A 21,422-nucleotide genomic window follows, 5' to 3' on the forward strand; every position below is an offset into this window, starting at 1 on the left:
AGAATCTTTAACTTTTTGATATAAATTGTTAACTTTTTAATTTTTTAATAACTTTTTGACTAAAAAAACCACTTTTCAAACGAGGCCTGAGATCTTTAATAATTTATTTAACAATTTTCTTCCAATAATTCATATTATGAGACGTGCTCTTTTCACACCATTCTTCAATAATTCAACCCGTGAAATGTGCCCATTCCACTTGCTTTTTAATAATTCAAACATGTGAGGTGGAGCCCGGATTCTCGGCCGCCCTTCTTGGCGGCCGTCCCAACAGCCCCCCAAAACGACGTCGTTTTGGGAGTTTTTTTCATTTTTTTTTTTTTTTTTTCCTTTCTTCTTCCTGTTCGAACAAACCAGAGGGGGGAGGGCAGGGGAGGGGAAGAAGAGAGAGAGGGGGAGGGGAGGCGAGTCGCCGGTGGGCCGGACTGGAGGGGGCCATAATCACCGGGGGAGGAGGAGGAGGAGGAGGAGGAGGCGGAGGCGGAGGCGAGGCGATGATCCGACGGCTGGACGACCTGCGACGGCGGAGGCGAGGCGAGGCGAGGCGAGGCGACGGTCGGACGACCTGCGACGGCGAGACCCCCTCCCCTCCCCTTCCTCTCTCTCTCTTCTTCCCCTCCCCTCCCCTCCCCTCTGCTCTGGTCTGCGAAGAAGGAAGAAGAAAGAAAAAAAAAAAAAAAATCAGAAAACCCCCAAAACGACGTCGTTTTGGGGGGCTGCCGGGAACGGCCGCCGAGAAGGGCGTCCGACGATCCTGATTCATGTGGGGTGTGCCCTCCACTCATCGACTTTTCAGAGCATCAATCTTGTCAGAATAATTTTAAAAATATTATGAAAGTGATCATAAAAACATTTTTACTGTCGAATTATATATATAAAAAAAAATCATATATTAATCAAAATATAAGAAATCTTTATGAAGTATTATTTTATTGTATTTTTTTCACGATCTCTATTATTATTCATCTTGTGACGTGTGATCCACACCCCGCCTTTTCAATGTCGGTATTATTCTTCACCTAACATACGTTCTATCTATATTATTAAAATCTTATTTGACAACATTAATTTTTAGTTTAAAAATTATAAAGTCTTTAAAAAAATTAAGAAATTAATAACTTAAATTAAAAAATCAAAAATTTCATTTTCTCTTTATTTTTTACACATTTTTTTTTATAAAAAATTAAAAAATTATTCTAAATATGCTAGTTTTTTTTTACCTCACATTTAAGTTAAAAAATCAAAAAATTACTAAAATAGTCTATTTTCAAACGAGACCTAAAATGCTCCTTCATTCCATATGTTAACAAAAACTTAACACATAAAATTAAAGTCTTGTTTGGGAATAAGTTATATTAATAATTTTTTAACTTTTTATAAAAAGATATATACAAAATAGAGAGAGTGATGTGATAATTTATAGTGACTTTTTGACTAAAATATATAATTGACAAATAAGACATAAATCTGATATTTATAACTGTTAATCAATTGCCAAACATTTTTAACATACAAATTTAACTAACACATAAAATTAAGTCTCATATTTATAACTTTTAATCAATTGCCAAACATTTTTAACATGCAAATTTAACTAGATAATGAATGCTTAGTAGTCTTGGTGTTAGCAGCTTTTGTTGGTTTTTCCTTACGCATTGGGCTTCAAATAAGACATGTTTGTTGGGCTTTTAAATTTGTTTTAGACCCACATCTACAACGACATGACAATCTGTTTTTTTTTTTTTTTTTTTTATGGTTATTTGTTTGGGAATTAAATTTTTTTTAGTGTTTTTTTTTATTTTCTTACAAAAAAAGTGTTTAAAAAAATATAAAAAATTAATTAACTTTATATATTAATTTTTTTAATTAAATTAGTCTGTTCCTAAACATATAGTTTCCAACAAACAAAACTAGTCAAGGACAATATTATTTCAACTGCAATTGGATCATTTAATTTTTTTCAAGAAGCTCACTAAAAATTCCATCTCAATAATAAGAATTATTCAGTTTATAAGGTCATCCGAATAAATCATTTATATCAAAAATTAAATTGATTAAATATCATAATTATTTGGCACTTATGGAACAGTATCTAAATAAATTATAGAGCCGTATGATCGTGTTGTAGTTGTCAGGGTGATCAATAAATTTTTTAAGTAGCCATGCCCCGTGAAATTTCTCTAGAATTGTTTTTGTTTCTGTATTTGGTGAATGATCAAGTTTATATGACACTTTTATCCAAAAAAAAAAAATAAAAAAATAAATAAAATGAAAAAATTATATGACTCAGATAAATACACATAAAATATACATACAAAATTGAAACTGTCATTGCTGTCTTGGAGTAATTCTAATCATACTTTTCTATTTTACTAGCTAAAATATAAAAATTGTAATTTCTTATTTTGCTTAATTTCTTTTTTATCTATTCACTCTAACTCTCCTTTTTATTTTACCTATCTATACATACAAACCGTGGCGGAGACACGTAAGGACCAGGGGGGTCACGTGCCCCCCTTGGATTTTTTTATTTTTCTTTTACAAATATAAAGAAAATATTTTAAATTAAAGGAAGAATGAAATGTCAATGATATTTTAAAAATAATGAAAATAATAATTTTTATTTTGATTGAAAATGAAAGAACTACTATAAACTATATTATCTATGAAAATTTTAAATATAACGGTGATGTCATTTTTATTAACATGCAATTATAAGTAATCTATACATACAAACAGTGGCGGAGACACGTAAGGACCAGGAGGGGTCACGTGCCTCCTTGGATTTTGTGATTTTTTTTTTTTTTTACAAATATAAAGAAAATATTTTAAATTAAAGGAAGAGTAAAATGTCAATGACATTTTAAAAATTATGAAAATAATAATTGTTGTTTTAATTGAAAATGAAGGAATTACTATAAACCATATTATCTATGAATATTTTAAATGTAACGGTGATGTCATTTTTATTAGCATGCAATTATAAGTAATTTCACTATAAAGATATAAAATTTATTGGATTGTTAGTTACATTTGACATGTGATATTCACTCACTATGTGTTTATTTACTATTAGCTGGTGATATCGCATGCTAATGATGACGTGATATTACCATTATATTGAATTTTTAATCAAATTTTGTATAAAAAAATAATTTATCATTATATAATTTATTTTAAGACTTATATTCATATTTTTTTTATATTGTCCATGATACACTAGTTATAAATAATATTATTTTTTTTATATTTCTCGAAATTAATTGTAAAAACTTGCGTGAAATATTTTTGTAAAATTTTTTGATATTGTAATTAATAAGTGTCTCTCCTAATTTAACTTTTTGGCTCTGCCACTGCATACAAATTGTTTAAAAAGCCTCACAAGACTCTTCAAATGTAACTAGACTTGAAAATTTTTATTAAAATAACTATTGTAATCCGTTAAAATGACTAAAATATGATAATACTAATTAAATAACTAACCTACCTCATTTAAATAATTCTTTAAAGATGTTCTTACATTTGATTTAAAGTAATCGTCCCTTCATTTTCACTTAATGTTATTTATGTCATTCCTTCTTTCTTTCTTTCTTTTTTTTCAAATTAATTAATTATTTGTTTTGTTGCCATATGTTATTTGTTTGGAAAAACGTTTATTATAAGATGAGAACTTTTTGGAGTGTAATTTTTACATTTTTTATTTTTTTTATTTTTTATGACACACACCTTTATATTTTTGTAAATATTTTTGATCAAATAAATTGATCTGTAATTTCTCATTTTTTGTTCTATTTTGAGTAAAAAAACCAACAAACAGCCAAACATTTAATGAAAAAGTAAAAATAATCATTATAAATTATTACATCATTCTTTTTATTTTTTTTATATATTTTTTTTAAAAAAATAAAAAATTACTAAAACAACAGGTTTCAAAACGGAGCCTTAGGCTCCATTTGGAAAGAGTTATTTGAGATTTTTTTGGCTATTTTAGTCATAAAAGAAAAAATAAATTATTTTAATCACAAAAAATAAAACATCACATTCAATCCATAATCATTATACTCTTCTCTCACAAAAAAAACTAAAAAAACTAAAAAGTTAAAACTTTTTTCTCAAACTAAACTTTTTAACTTAAATTAAAATAATTAAAAAAATTAAAAAAAAGTTAAAAAGCTAACTCTCCAAAAGGACACCTAAATGATTCTTTTGATTTTGGGCAGGGTGATTTAGATGTATCAGGATCCTCTAGAGTTGGATTCCCTGAAGTGATCTCTGAAGTGAGTGATCCAACGGCTCAAAATAAAACTAATCAAAACGATGTCGTTTTGGTTAATAATTTCAAAAAAAAAAAAAAAACTTTAATTCAAAATTTCTGCAGATCTGACACAAAGCATTTCAGAGAGAGAGAGAGAGAGAGAAAAGGGCTGAGTTTCAGATTTCCATCACCAAAACCCACACCACCCACTGTCGCCCCCTTCTCTCCTCATTCCTCTCTTCACTCGCATCTTCTTTTTCTTCTTCTTCATGTTCTTCATCTGAAGTTCATGGCCATGGATGACACCTTCAGGAAGTTCTTCTCAGGAAGTTTTTTCATCTGAAATTTTTTTTAGGAAGTTTGGTGAAAAATTTCAGATGAAATTAGTTTGGTGAAATTTTTTTTTCATCTGAGATATTCTACACCGTGGAGGAGATGGAGATATTCTTCTGAGGAAGTTTGGTGAAAAATTTCAGATGAAATTAGTTCTTCTCAAGAAGTTTATGGCCATGGATGACACCAAATCCATTTTCATGTGGGTTTCTCTGCAAATCCACCCATTTCTTCTTCATCTCTCAGGCCCATCAAAATCTCTGCAAGATCTCTATGTCCTTGAACCTTCTTGAAGAATAAAGATTAAAGTGATTTTTTTGAAGAATAGAGATAAAAAAAAAAAAAAAAAAAACTAGAGGACATAGAGATTTCAAAAAATTAGATCTCTGCAAAAAAAAAAAAAAAATCGATCTTTGCAAAATCTTATTTCCTCAGCTCTCTCCCCTTCTCCCTCTCGATCTGCAAACTGCAAAAAAAATTTTTTTTTTTTTGGGTTGGCCACCAAAACGATCTCGTTTTTGCGAGGAATTATCTCAACCATTGATTCCATTAATGAGACACATGTCGAGCCATAAAAGACCACTCTAGAGGATCACTTGAGGAAATGACTCTAGAGGATCCAGACGCGATTTAGACAACACGAGAAGGTGGCAGGGGGCCAGCAAAAGAGGCACGTGGTTCCTCGTGAAATACACGATGACTCACATGAATTCAGGTTGGGTTTGGTTTGTTTTTGGGCTTTTAAAAGTGGGTTTTGGGCTCACATTCTCATTGAAAGCTACCTCACACGAGCAGCATTTAATTGCATGCGTGTGGGTTTGTACTCTTCTCAAACCTCATCTAAAACAAAAAAAATCCGAAAAAGAAAAATGTTTATTTTGTTTTAATAGGTGATAGGGTGTTGACAAAGAAAAACAAGAACAAGGTTAGGCTCCAATTGACGTTTTTGAGAGCCACAAAAAAGTAAAAACGGACACTTAAATGGTTGAATAAATCTCATTTTATTTTTTATTTTTCTAAACATCTAAAAAAAAAAAATCTTATTTTTTTCCCTTCTTAGATAGAAAAAAAATATTTAAATATTATTGACTACATATTTTGTATAAGCCAATTACAATTCGACGTGTAACAAAATAAGGGTAGTATAGGAAGACTATTCAAATCTTCGATCCTAATCGTACACGTGACAGTTAGTATTGGTTGTTATGAGATCTGAGTAGCAGTGGATCAGCAGAGAGATACAAAGTGATGTGGCATTATCGGTTACTCACATTTGAATTCAAGTTTTAGAGGAAAGCCTAACTGCAAGTGATGGCGTAATGGAGTTAATCTTGAGGCAACATGATCAGCGATTATGGAGGAGCAGTTCGACGGTTGGAAATACAGTTCGATGGTCATCCTTGAGCAATATAAATAGCAGAGAAGGCCCCAGAAAAGTGGCCTCCAGACTCAGATCCAAAAATCAGTCTTATTCTACTTTACTTAGGTTTATATTTCCTGTTCTTTACATTTCAGTACTTTAAATTCTGCACTGCACTTCATTCATAGGAGTAGTTTCAAGTAGATTGTTGCTGTAAACCTCTACGAAGCTTAGTTTGAATCATTGTAAGTTTTTCATTCTAATGAAATACTTCAGTTGTTTTTTATTTGATCGATATTTTGCTTAATTCTCCTAAATCAAGCCACCAGTAAAAGTCCTCTTTATTGAGGCTGAGAGAACCAAAACACAATCGTCTGATAATTGGTTGGCAATTAAATTTCTATAAGGACTGATTGATCCTTGCTGGCACGCTCGCAATTACAATAATAACCTTCGAATGCCAAAAAGGCCAACATATATTTTTGGCACGCCCGGTGGGACCAATTGAAATGGCTAGACGCAGGAGACAAGGAGAAAATGAGCGCTTGGAAGAAGGCGTGGAAGGAGAGGTAGAAATACTTAATCTAGAGGATAATGTGATAATACATCCTGTGAAAACTCACATTTTATCAGAACCTATGGTCGAACAGACCAGTACTTCCGAACAAGTACCATATGTACGTAATATTGGACGAGACCAAGGAATTGGACCATCCACTGTCCTATCTACTCAGCCAATGAATCCATGGGGTGGCTTAATAGATGCAATGGGACAACAATTAATGAGCATAATGGAAAGGTGGGCAACATTCTTTTTGGATCGAATGAATAACCACCAGCTAACAAACGTAAGACACATGGAGGAAATTTCGAATGCCCCTCAGCAAAGATTGGTTAGAGATAAACAGCCTATGCAAGTTAATGGACATTCTAATGGTCAAACTAGTAATCAGAACTATGAAAGACCATCACCTCAATCTTGGTACGAACCTATTTCAAGGCCTGTAGTAGGTCAAAATGTCTCAGTACTTAACAGTGAAGCCATGCAATTTGGTGGAACTGGCCCAGTACAAGAAAATGGCGTAAGAATGGCTCCAAATCCCATGTTCGAAGCCATACCTGGCACAAGGGAGTTCACTAATCCCTTATTCGAATTTATACCCAGGGGGGTTGGAAGGTTTTCCTACAAATGAAAGAGACACAACACCAGTTTCAGCACCTTTCGCAGGACAAATTCAAAGGGGTTACCCACACCCCCAACAGCAACCTGCACCACAGGGACAACCAGTCCCAAACATACCACCTTATGGACCAAGAGGACCACAAGTACAAGTTTGTCCACCAAATCCTGTGTTTGTTCCTCCAGCAGTAGTTCAACAGGCACAAAATATGGTCCCTAGGGACCAAATTGCTGACATCGTTAGGGAGATGTGTGGACCGATGGCTTGGGGGGTCCAGACTCCTGTATATAGAAAATCATATCCAGAATGGATAGATAGGGTACATGAATACCCAAGAGGTTTCAAGATACCAGATTTCGCCCTTTTCTATGGGAGTGAAAACCAATCAACAGTAGAGCATATTGCTAGGTTTGCTGCTCAATGCGGTGAATTTACTAATAATGACTATATGAAGCTAAGACTGTTCTCAAATTCTCTAATTGAAGGAACATTTGTATGGTACATTAACCTTACACCTAGCTCAATCCAAACTTGGCAGCAAATGGAAGAGGCATTTCATGCCCAATTCTTCCAATCAGAGCCAAAGGTTTCCATGGCAGACCTGGCAAGATTGAGTCAAAGGCCTGAAGAGAAGGCTACTCAGTTTATTGCCAGATTTAAAAGGGCTCAAAATAAATGTAGAGTCATCTTGCTAGAGCCAGAATTCGTAAGATTGGCTCAAAATGACTTAGAGTTTAGGCTTCGAAAGAAGTTTGACTCAACAGAGTTCAGGGACTTAGTGGAACTGACTTATAAGGTATCTAGGTATGAAGCATTACTAGAAGAGGAACAAGATCGAAATAATGCATCATACAAGACATACTACAAAGATCCTAACTATGAGATTGATGCAGCAGAGATTGTGGGGAAAGAACCTGTGATATGTGAAGCATTAACTCATAAGGATACAACAATTGACCAGCAGTTTAAAAAGAAAGACCTTCACAGAAAATACTCTTTCGATTTAACTAAGGCAGATGACATTTTTGATCATTTGCTCGCAGCCAACTTCCTTAAGTTACCAAAAAGGGTTAAAATTTCATCTCTTGATAAACTTAAAGGAAAAATATATTGTAAATGGCATAATTTTTGGTCTCACTCGACTAAAAACTGTGTTGTTTTTCGAGACAGGATCCAAGAAAAAATTCGGAAAAGAAGTTTGAAATTCTCAGCCAAAGCTAAAAAGGCCATGGGGATCGACAGTAATCCATTTCCAGAAATTGGAGAGGTGGCAGCCAATGTCATTATGCCAGATTTTCAGAACCTGTCTTTGAAAGAATTAGAAGAAGTCAATGTGCAGACGTATGTGGCTAACCAGACAGCTACCAAGAAAGACACTGGAAATCTACCAGCTATTGGACAAGGTTTCCCACACCAGAGGGAAGACTCTGAGGAAGAAGCACTGGATGACGATTCCTTAAAAGCAGCTGTAATGCAGAGGATGTGTCCTAGGTGCAAACTAAGCTACAAGTGGTTGAAAGGACTTTTGATTGATGGGAAGCAATACTACAAGGATGTGTAGAGACGTCCTAAACCAACCAATGCTTACAATAAAAGGTCATATCCATCTGGTGTCAGGCAGCAGCCATTGAGGGGTGAACCAACAGCTGATATGATGCATTCCAAAGGCAAGAGGCCTTTACATGAATCCAGGCCAGTTAATTATGACAGAATGGAGAGTAGTCATTCTGAGAGGAGATTGAAGAGAGGTTCAATTTATGGGATCAAAGCCAGAGATTGGCCTCTTAGACCAGCCTCACGCAGGACAGAAACCTTCATCGAAGGCCTGAGTTAGGCCCAAAGCATGAAGTCAAGACCAAGCAGTGGCCTTCACAGCTAGCTTCGAAGATGACTTCGAAAGAGGAAAGAAGCAGTTCAACGGCAGGGTCAGTAGGTTCGTGGGTACCTGGGGTCCCAGATTGGTTTGTGATTCAGAATAAACCTAGGGAAGTGTTTACCCAAAGAGATGTAATTGGAAACCAAGGCAGGATGGTTAAGCCTCCTTTGGTGGCTCCAAACAATTGGGTGTTGCTTAAGCACCCAAAAACGAAGGAACCAGATATGGTCCCTTTAATTTCTAGATCACAAAGGAGAAAAATTCAGCGTAGGTATACTCAGTACTAGCGATACCTGAAAGAGAATGGAGAGAGTTCTTCATTGGTACAGACAGAAGGAAAGAAGAATCCAAAGTCTGACCATACTCCAAAACCAACTCTACAAGGCAAAATGGGTTGCAACAGAGAACAGTTGGCCAAAGTTCACTCTAAACTCAAAGCCAGAGAGAAGTCCAGTTTAGCGGGATTAGAGAAGGCATTGATGGAAAGTGACAGCGAGGCAGAGACAGAAGTTGGCTTAGGCCAAAAGAAAGAAATGGTTGAGGAAGAAATGTTCGAAGCCTTCATGGCTGAACAAACATTTCTAGTTGAAAAACCAGTCGTAACAGACCATTCAAAGGATGAAGTACCAGAGAACAGCATGGAAGATGCTTCTGGAGTAACTGAACAAGGTGGCCAAAAGAAGAAGCAGACACAGCCAGCCATCCAATTTGGCTCAGTGTCAGTGAACATGGTACACATACTACCGCATGAATTCCAAGCTGGAGATGAGAATCAAGAGAGGCAAGAAATTGACCCAATTCTAATCTCTAGCGAAGACTTACAAGTGAGTATGGTGCAAGATAACTCCGGAATGGTTACCCCAATGGAAACTGAATATGAGAGTGAAGAAGTGGTAAGAATTAACCTCTCGTATCCTTTTGAATATCCCTTGAATTCTATGACACAACATATTAAGCATTTGTATATTAAGTCCTTCTTTGATGGGATACAGTCGAACTGAGTCTTGGTGGATAATAGGGCAGCGGTGAACTTACTACCGAAATCTTCCTTGAAGAAATTAGGAAAAAGGAATCCCAAGTTAATCCCAACCAGTACAACCATTGCTGGTTTTGCTGTGGACAAACAAATGGCCCAGGGAATTCTACCCATCAACCTGAGTGTGGGAACCAGGGACTGCATGACAGCGTTCTTCGTCATCAACAGTAATGCTAAGTACAATGCTTTACTTGGTAAAGATTGGATCCACACTAACAAATGTGTGTCTTCCTCTTTGCATCAGAAAATAATGATGGCCCTAGGCAATGGAGAGACAGAGGAAATTGATGCAGATCCTCAACCTTTCATAGCCTGCGCAGATTTCGCAGAGGCCAAGTTGTATATTAAAGGAGTGACACCACTCAGTATATTGAGGAAATCTGATGGCTCAGCCGAAGTGACGGCTGATGAGGAAGTGACACACCTGAAGCACTTAGTCCAGGAGAGTGCTGATGAAGAGGTGGTCGTTAAAGATGACAATGATGCCTGGTTGTAGGCAGCAAGGTGAAACATCAGAAGCCAAGTCTTTGGCTTTAATTAAGTTTTCAATATTGGATGTAAAGTCAATAGTCCAGAAAGTGCAGGAGCAAGAGAAAGAAGCCATGATAATTGGCTACAAGCAGGAGCAGCAACAAGCCAGAGTTTTGGCCCTTGATAAATACTGTGCATTGGACATAGAAACAAAAATCCAGGAAATACAGGAAGAAGAAGCCTTGTGGACAGACTTTGTCTATGAGGAGGAGGGTAAAGAGGTTGAATCAAATAACCTAGGAACAGAACACAGCAAGGAGATTGCTTCGAAGCCAGAAGGAATCAAAGAAGGAGCTCCAGTAAGTTCTCAGATTCAAGACCCCTTAGAAGAAATAAATTTAGGGGAAGGTTCTGTACAACAACCCATTTATATAAGTGCTTGGTTGAATACTCCTGACAGGAACCAGTTGTTGGTTATTCTGAGGAGATATAAAGATTGTTTCGCATGGTCTTATAATGAACTACTAGGATTGAATAGGTCATTAGTAGAACATAGGCTCCCTATGAAGCCTAACTTCAGCCATACAAGCAAAAACCAAGAAGAATAGGTCCAGAAGTGATTCAGAAAGTTAAGGAAGAAATTCTTAGACTACTTAAGGCAGGCTTTATTAGGACAGCCAGATATGTTGAATGGCTATCTAATATTGTGCCTGTAATTAAAAAGAATGGTAAAATGAGGGTATGTATTGATTTTAGAAACTTAAATCTAGCAACTCCAAAAGATGAGTATCCTATGCCTATAGTAGATTTGCTGGTAGACAGTTCAGCAGGGCATTAAATTTTATTAATGATGGATGGACACTCTGGTTATAACCAAATTTGCATTGCGAAGGAGGATGTTCACAAAACAACATTCAGATGTCTTGGAAATATTGGCACCTTCAAATGGGTTAAAATGCCATTTGGTCTGAAGAATGTTAGGGCTACATATCAGAGGGCTATGAACACTATCTTTCAAGACCTCATTGGAGGGTATTTAGAGTGTTATATTGATGATATTGTAGTTAAGTCCCAATCCATGGAGGAGCATCTGTTTCACTTAGAAGCAGCTTTCGAAAGAATGAGAAAATTCAAGTTGAAACTCAATCCTCTTAAGTGTGCTTTTGGCGTATCATCTGGAAATTTCTTGGGCTACGTAGTACACAAGAAAGGAATATAGATTGACCAGAATAAAGCCAAAGCCATCATTGAAGCTAGACCCCCATCAAGTAAGAAGGACTTACAAAAGTTCCTTGGACAGGTTAACTTTCTTCGAAGGTTTATTTCTAACACTGCAGGAAAAACTAAAGTATTTTCTTCCTTGTTAAGGTTAAGAGATGAAGAGGAATTTGTATGGACAGTAGAACATCAAATTGCTTTCGAAGGAATCAAAGCCTACTTGGCCAACCCACCAGTGCTGATGCCACCAAAGGGCGATAAGCCTTTAAAGTTGTATATAGCTGCAGCAGAAGATTCATTGGGAGTTTTCTTAGCCCAAGACAATGAAGAAGGCAAGGAGCAAGCTGTTTATTACCTTAGTAGGTTTTTAAATTCTTGTGAATGTAAATATTCAGCTGTAGAAAAGCTTTGCCTTGCGTTGTGTTTTGCAACAATGAAGTTAAGATATTATCTTTTGTCTACAACTGTCTAGGTAATTGCAACCACAGATTTGGTTAAGTATATGTTATCTAGACCTATGTTGAGGGGAAGAATTGGCAAATGGGTATTAGCCTTGTCAGAATTTCATTTAGAATATATTCCCCAAAAGGCAGTGAAAGGATAAGTTTTAGCCAATTTCTTGGCAGACCATCCATCTCAACCAGAGAGCCAAGAGATAATGGAACTTGGTATGGCTAGTGTTGAGCCGTGGCAAATGTGGTTCGATAGATCGAAAGCCAATGGCCTAACTGGAATTGGTATAGTGATTAAGTCACCACAAGGAATAGAAACCACACATGGTTTCAGAGTGGATGAAACTACTTGTTCTAATAATCAAGCTGAATATGAAGCCTTGATAGTGGGATTGGAAATTCTTATTGGATTACAAGTACATGCAGTTGACATATTTGGAGATTCTCAATTGGTGGTTAACCATGTAGAAGGGATTTTCAAATGTCAAAGTATAAGCATGTTGCCATACTATGTTGTTGCATTACATCTGCTTTCTCAATTTCAAATAGCAAATGTAACACATGTCCCAAGATTCTTGAATAATAGAGCTAATGATGTGGCTCAGAAAGTTTCGAATTTCAAGAGAAGGGATAATACTCAAAGGGACATAAGCCAAACAACATACCAGAAATCTATACCACCCTTAAATAAAAGAAATGTGGTCCTGGAAGTCAATCATTATGACTTGCAGGAACAAGATTGGAGGCATCCAATAATGCAGTACTTGGCTGGCCCATCCTCAAAGGCCAGCAGAAAAATTAAATTGCAATCTATGCAATACATCATATATAACAATGCTCTCTACAAAAGAGGGGGATATGGTTTATTGCTGGAATGTTTAGGCCCAAAAAAAGTATTAACAGCTATGGCTAAGGTTCATGAAGGCATCTGTGGTGCTCATCAGCCTGGTGTGAAAATGAGATGACTGCTTCGAAGGCATTCCTACTATTGGCCAACTATCCTTAAAGACTGTATAGAATATGCAAAGGGTTGCCAAGCATGTCAAAAGCATGGCACAATAAGGCATGTGCCCATAACTGACCTGCATGCAGTAGTAAAGCCTTGGCCATTCAGAGAATGGGCCATGGATATGATGGGAAAAATACACCCACCCTCTTCGAAGCATCATTGTTTCATTTTAGTGGCTACTGATTACTTCACCAAGTGGGTCGAAGCTAAGCCATACAAGGTTGTAGATCAGACTGAGGTCATTGGATTCATCAAGGATTTAATCCATAGGTTTGGCATCCCACAAACTATAACTGTTGATAATGGGACTGTGTTTGATGGGAAAATGGTGAGGTCTTTTGTGGCAGAGTTTGGAATTAACCTTGTTAATTCCACCCCCTATTATACACAAGTCAACGGCCAGGCTGAATCATCCAATAAGTCCTTGAAGAAAGGAATACAAAAGGTTGTGGAAGACAATCCTAGGGATTGGCATAACTTATTGTTGGATGTATTGTGGGCTTATAGAACTTCCCCAAGGTCAAGCACAGGAGTTGCTCCTTATGCCTTGGTGTATGGGCATGATGCTGTATTGCCTGTGGAAATTATTGTTAAGTCTTTGAGGATAAGATGCCAAGACCAGCTAGATCTTGAGCAATACCATCAGAGTATGTGTTTGGAATTAGAAGGAATAGATGAAGCTAGAATTCTGGCATTAAATAGCATTCTCTTTCAAAAGAAGAAAACAGCCAAAAATTACAATAAGAAAGTCAAATACATTGGCTTCGATGAAGTTGATTTGGTGTGGAAAACCATACTCCCAATAGGGATTAAAAGCCATAAATTTGGCAAATGGTCACCTAACTGGGAGGGGCCATACCACAGAGTCCTTCCTTTTGGAGCATACCATTTGAGAAATTTGAATGGATATGTACATCCCAAAAAGATTAATGGTAGGTATTTGAAGCCTTATTTTCCAACTATATGGGAAACACAAGGAGAAAAATAAATGCCAAGTACAAGAACACAAAAATACTCAAATGATAAATAAGAATTTGTTTTTCATAAAGAGTTGAATACGTTCTGCCATAAATTGGCCCAAAAATCATTACAATGCCTCAGTTGTTCTTTTATGACAGATGTTCTAGTTTTAAAAGATGAAAACAACTGAATGGCTGTAGACATTTCTTACTTTCGATCGGCCAGTCCTTGGTTGGTAATCTGCAACTTGGTATCAGCTCGGGCTAAGGCCTAGTTGACTACAGATAATTCCTCCTTAAGCTGAGCTTTCCTCTCCAGTAATTGAGTGCAAAATTGAGAGACAGAGAAATGTTGTCCCTTCAGCTCTGATATCTCAGCATGTACTGTTGAAACAAAGTCCTGATCTCTGACCAATTTCTCCTCTGCAGCCTTGGCAGCACAGTAAATATTGATGTAGAAGTCAATAGTAGCTGCTGCCTGAGATAGATGACTTGAGACAGGCATGCCGGATTGCTCAACAATTTTACAACACTGATGGAAGCCATTCTTTATTATAGGTCTCTCTAGAGCCTCGAAAGGAATCCTCGAAAAAGATATCAATAGTTCCAGGCAGTTGTCCAAATCTATCAGACGTATAGAAGGCTTACTACTGGAAGAAGGACTCTGAAAAATTTCTAGTAAAGAATCAGCCAAAACTAATGGCTCAGCTTCATCATTGGCTATTGGAGAAATAGAGGGCATGTCAAAGAGACTAGCTAGTCTCACTTCAAAGATATCTACCTCAATCGTGGACATGAAGAGTGCAGAAAGGGTAGTTGTGGAAGGCACAGAGGACTGCATGGGGATAGGAGAAATAGATGGAGCATCTTCAGCTGTCTCTATGGTCCTAGCCACCAGTAGGTCAAGAGAAGAAGAGCTGGAAGTAGGTAAAGGTAATAAACCATGGGTTGGAGAGCTACCAGCACCCTCTGTAGGGGAATCAGCTACCATCAGGGATGGAGCAGCAGGTGGAATTTGTTTAGGAGGAGGGGGAAGAGCAAGGCTCGAAAGAGAAATGAATTGAGGTAGATCCAAAGACAAGTAAGGAAGATATGGATTTAATCCAAAAGAAAGAGATGCAGGAATGCTTGGCCCCAAGGAGGATACATTGAATGTAGGCTTAGGAAGTGGGAGGATTATCTGAAGATTCCTCACATTTTGCATCTGTTCAACTTCAACTGGAACTGAGGGAGTCCTCGTTGGAAGAATAGGTTCAGGAGTTGTTGCTGCAAAAGAAGAGAAGCACCAAGAATAGGCTCAGCAATGTCAAGTCCAACACCAAAATTTGATAAGAGGGAAACAGTAGAGGCTTGAAAGAAGTTACTTGTTTCAAAAGTGATAGCAGCAATGGGAGAGTTTCGAAGAGAGTAGTGTTCAGCAATGTGTTGCCTTCTTATAGCCTCCATCTGGATTGCATCAGCAACAGTAGCTTCATCTCTTAAGAATTGCTGCTGCCGTCTCTTCTCAGCTCTCTCAAAGATAATTATGGCCCTGGAATGTTCTTGTTCCACTGCCTTAGCAGCCGCCTCATGAATAGGGTCTTCGACGAAGTCAGAAGGAGAGACAGTCGTTTTCCTTCTTTTCCTTATTGGTGCTGGCATTTCCTGTTCTTTCTCAACCTTTCTCTCTTCAAGATGGGATTCAGACTCTTTAGGGGCAAGTTCTTTTTCTGCTGCTTTGGTAGCTGTCCCAGGAATAGGGTTTTCGATTGAATCAGCAGAAGAGATAGTCATTTGCTTCCTCTTTTTCCTCTGCAATGGTACCTCCTGTTCTTTTTCAATCTCCCTCTCTTCGGTGTGGGATTCAGATTCTTCAGGAGTAAGTACCAGCTTTCTTTTCTTTTTCTGCTGTTGTTTGTCCTTGAGAGCGGCTAGAATTTCAGTTCTCTTAGGAGATTCTTCTTGTGAAGACCTTGCACCAAAATGTATGAGTGTAAAGGAAGCAAACAAAAGAGTCGAAAAGAAAAGTGACCTGAAATTACTTACCTCTTTTTGAAGCAGCTCTAGTGACTCTAGCTGGAGGGGGTGAGGCTGCAGGAACAGTTTGGGCAACTGTGGAAAGAGAAGGCATGTTCTCAACTGTTGTTGATTTAGACCTAGAAGGCACTCCTAACCCTATTAGTAAATCGTGAGGGTGCGCTGATAGGCGCACTTCCATGTTACTGACCACCAGTTTTGGAATCTTTTCAAAACCAAGCCATAGGGAAGAAATGGAACAAATGTGAACTCATATAATTCTTTCAGCAGTCTGAATGTAGCTGCCTCCAGCTTTGATCTGGGTATTCTCAGATCTCTGGCTGTAAGATGGACGTTCGAGAGACTACAAAGTGGAACAGGAATCCCCTAAGTAAACCCAAACTGCCTGGCAAACTGAAAAGGGCAATACACCTCAGCTATACATTTATAAGCTCAAGGGTTTAAAGTGCCAATAAACAGCTCCCTTAGTAGCAAAATAGAAGCCCACATATCTTTGTGAGGTGAGGTGGAACATTCTTTATCAGCCAAAAATGTTTGCAGCCAAGCAGGTCTTTTGCTGGCATCAAAGGGACAAAAGAAGGTGGGAGATAGAGAAATAGGGAGTTGGTGAAAAAAAGTGAGGTAATAAGCAAATGAAGCAGGATAAAGGACAATCCTAGCATACTTCTCCCCATAAGTGCTAGGGTCCTGAATAAGGAATCTTAAGCATTTGGGATGCAAATCAGTGAAATAGGCGAAGAGCCAAAGTTGGAGCACCCAAAGGGGACCACTTGGTTCACATCGAGAGGTTTCTCACAAAATTGGGAACAGACTCTATAAACATGGCCTAAGAGGTAAGAAGCCAGGGCTATACGTTTTTTTCAAAACAAGTGCCTTCGCAAGTGGAGCAAACTCAGGCATAATCCTCTGAGATGATGTACAAAAAAGAAATTTACACAACCAATACAAAATGAAGGAAAAAAGTTCTCTATCCCTCACGGGACCTACCCTTTTATTTTCGGCCTTTACAAAATCACTGTAGGAGGAGTTTAAGGGTGGAAGGGAGAACTTAACAGAGAGGTCTGGATAACTGGGAGTGAAAGGAAAGCCAAGGGGTGAAAGCCCTAAAAGATGGCAAATATCCAGAACGGTAGGAGCTATCATGCCACACCGAAATTGGAAAAAATTGAAGGCCATGTTTCAAAAACAAAGAGCAGCAGGAATCAAGAAAGGGTCTTCGGGAATGATAAACTTGGAAAGACGGAGGGCATCGAGAATACAGAGCTCTTGCAGGTCGTCTTCTCGCACAGGTACCACTCTGTCATACCATTCTTCCCATTCAGCTCTCAATGTTGGCCAGCAGCGATGAGGTCGGGTCGCCCTCCAATTTCTCTAATCAAGCCCTCCTTCGTAGAGAAGAAAATGGTCCTCCAGCCGAGGGTATAAAGCTGGAAGTTGAGCCAGAGCCTCTCGAAAGATGGGGTCCAAGACGTATTCTTGTTTGTTATTGTGGCGAGGGACGAAGAGGCGGCCGTCTATGGCGCTTGACTCACCAGTTGTTAACTTGGCAATCTCTTCATCAATGCATTTTTTCAAAGCCATGGTTGGGCTTATATGATCCCCAGCAAGCATTTTGAGAGAAGAAGAAGCCATTGGTGACAAGTAGCAAGGAAGAGGCAAGAAAGATGGGATTAACAGAGGAGAAGGGTTTGTGTGTTGAACGAGCGAGTGATTTCAGAGCACGAAATAAAAGGGTTTTAAAAGCCTTTGTGTATGGAAAATATATCGCTTAAATTGTTAAGTGCTAAAAGTACGAATACGAAGAGTTTCCTTAAATATTGATACTTTTGGAGGAAAAAACACAGCCCAGATGATAATACCAGCTTCGAAATAAAATATTTGGCTTTGAAACCAGATTTTGGCGTCAAGAGTCAAATAACAACGGCTTCGAAACTACGAAGCCGGCTTCGAAACACATTCCGTACTTAATGGATGCAAGAATGCTCAAGTATTCATTTACTTCAAAGGGATTAAAGACCTGTTTTAGGTTTCTCAATAAAAGTAATGTTCTTCGAAGCAAGACTTGTGATCCCTTAAGGGTGGGAATTGCTGTTCGAAACATCAAAACCAATAATTGGTCTATAATTAAGAAAGATGCTTTTTCTAGACAAAACAGTGCAGCCTTAAAAAGAGCTTTCATATTTTTTGAAAGTAAGGACTGTTATTCTAAGGAAAAATGGTCAATTTAAAACTAATTGATCATACTGACCATGACCATATGTTGGTTATGATCGAAACAAGCTTTAAAAGGTAAGATTGTTTTAAAAATCAACAAAAATTGTTAACTATATTCCATAAATTGAACGGGTTCATTGTTGGTTCTTTTAGTATTTCATTTAAAACAACCGAGTCCAAGTTTGAAGGATAAGCTTGTTCAGTTCGATGCTCTGAATTTGCTTTTAAAAGACAACTGGAGATAAGATCAAACCATACCAAACAAAGAAAAAGTCTTAATGGTATTAAAAACCAAAGCAATTACATCGAATGGCCTTATTTGGGTACAAACTCAAGCTCATAAAAATAGGGAATAGAATAAATAACAAGATCATGAAATTTAGTCCAACAATGATTAATGAATTTCTGTTCTTTCTTTATTCTATCCTCTATTTCTTCTAACATTGGCTACCTGAGTTGATGTGCTCTCACTTCGTAAAATAGCTCTTCAGCATTTATTTTGAATGTTGTTTCTCTCAATCCTTGTTCCAATTCGTCTATCTTTAAGTTATCCCAGTACACAAAATCTTTATTTTTGAAATCATCAAATTCTTCAATGAAGTTCTCTGCTTCGTACTGGGCATGAATTCGAAGGGACGAAAGTTGGTCTAAAGATTGTGTGGTGGCCATAGAGGTCCGATGCCAGTAGAGAAGCAATGGAAGTTGATCCAAAAACATGTGAAGCTCTACTTGGGTGAGGGGATTGAGGACATGACCCCGAGTCAGAATATCACAAACCCATCGAAGGTTCTGGAAAGAGACTTCGTCCTCAAGAACATTGAATGGCAAGTGAGAAAAAGCCACGAGCAGAAGTTGAGCTTGCTTCCGCTCAGCTGGAGTAGGGGAAGGTGGAGGCTTATAGGGTGGAAAGATCTTATCTGCAGAAAGGGCAAGCCTCAATCTCTCTGTCCAGCAAGGATTTAGCGGAGGGGAAGGTGTGGATGCTTCTATTTCAGAAGATGGGACAAGGGCAGAAGGAACAAGGGCATTAATATAATCGAGCCAGTTAGAAGAACAAATCTTTGCCTTCTGGGCTAAAAATGATGGATTGTACCCTTGTGCCTCTTCTAAGCGTCGGGCGGCGTGCACTATCTTTGTAGTTATAGAGGATGTATACCATGCCATAAGCAGATTCTCCTCCACACTGCGTCGATGGTCAATGGGCACGTTGGGATAGACCACCGAGCTTCGCGCATAAGAAGGGAACTCTAAGGGGTCAGTAAATTCGACAAAGTGATGGTTGATTCGTTCCCTCAAATCACAGGCCTCAGGTTTTGACCAGCTTGTCCAGTCGGAAGCCCCAGAAGAGGAATAAGTCGTAGCCTTGTCCCATGCAGAAGGTTGTGAAGAAGAACTTCCCATGTCCATATTTGTAACTTTCTGAATCAAAGGATTGAGAACAGTTTGTTCGTAGTCCAAGTGTGAGGAAGAACTTCCCATATCCATATTTGTGAGTTTCTGAATTGAAGGATTAAGGGCAATATGTTCGAAGTCCAAGGGTTGATAATTTGCAAAGGCATCCATGACCTGAATATAGAAAGGTGGGTAAATGTGGCTAATTAATGCATAGAGGTTCTTTCTAGGAGGAACAACATCGTCATATGACTCTTCGTTTGTTCGATCATTGGAGGAGAAAATTGATTCGGCCATAAAATGTATCAGTCTGTTCGAATGCTAAGGTGGTGGGGGTGTTCAAAAGATTGAAGGAGAGTTTAATGCAGATAGTAAATGATAGTTGCATTCTGGGAAAATGCGAAACCCATGCACATTCTAAGACGTGGGAAAAAGACCTGGGTCCACTAATATCACCAAGTATTTGGTATATTAGTGCGGGGGGTAATGTTGACTACATATTTTGTACAAGCCAATTATAATTCGACGCGTGACAAAATAAGAGTAGTATGGGAAGACTATTCAAATCTTCGATCCTGATCGTACACGTGGCAGTTAGTATTGGTTGTTACGAGATCTGAGTAGCAGTGGATCAGCAGAGAGATACAAAGTGATGTGGCATCATCGGTTACTCACATTTGAATTCAAATTTAAGAGGGAAGCCTAACTGCAAGTGATGGCGTAATGGAGCTAATCTTGAGGCAACATGATCAGCGATCATGGAGGAGCAATTCGACGGTTGGAAATACAGTTCGATAGTCGTCCTTAAGCAATATAAATAGCAGAGAAGGCCCCAGAAAAGTGGCCCCCAGACTCAGATCCAAAAACCAGTCTTATTCTACTTTACTTAGGTTTATATTTCCTATTCTTTACATTCTAGTAAATTTAAATTCTGCACTGCACTTCATTCATAGGAGTAGTTTCAAGTAGATTGTCGCTGTAAACCTCTACGAGGCTGAGTTTGAATCATTGTAAGTTTTTCGTTCTAATGAAATACTTCAGTTGTTTTTTATTTGATCGATATTTTGTTTAATTCTCCTAAATCAAGCCACCAGTAAAAGTCCTCTTCATTGAGACTGAGAGAATTAAAACACAATCGTCTGATAATTGGTTGGCAATTAAATTTCTATAAGGACTGATTGATCCTTACTAGCACGCTCGCAATTACAATAATAACCTTCGAAAGTTAAAAAGGCCAACAAATATAAATATGATTATAATACTACGCATCATCGACAAATAATATTATCATCAAATAACAAATTATCAAGCCCCATATTTGACCGTGACAAATTCTTTAGGGCAAATTACATATACACCCCTCCAGGTTTGACAAAATTACAGATACCCCCCTGAGGTTTGAGAAATTACGAATTCCCCCCTGAATGCTATATTTGCATAAGAAATTAGGGGGTAATTTGTTATAAAATATAAACCTCAGGGGGTAAATTGTTATGAAAATACAAACCTCAGGGGGCGGGATGTAATTTCCGAAACCTCAGGGGGGTATCTGTAATTTAACCAAACCTGGAGGGGTGTATATGTAATTTGCCCAATTCTTTTTAAGAACAAATTACATTTAAATAGTAATTATGAAAAAACAATTAAAAA

This window comes from Camellia sinensis, chromosome 1 (assembly GCF_055761805.1).
Source record: "Camellia sinensis isolate YWXY chromosome 1, ASM5576180v1, whole genome shotgun sequence".
In the NCBI taxonomy this organism is placed as follows: domain Eukaryota; kingdom Viridiplantae; phylum Streptophyta; class Magnoliopsida; order Ericales; family Theaceae; genus Camellia; species Camellia sinensis.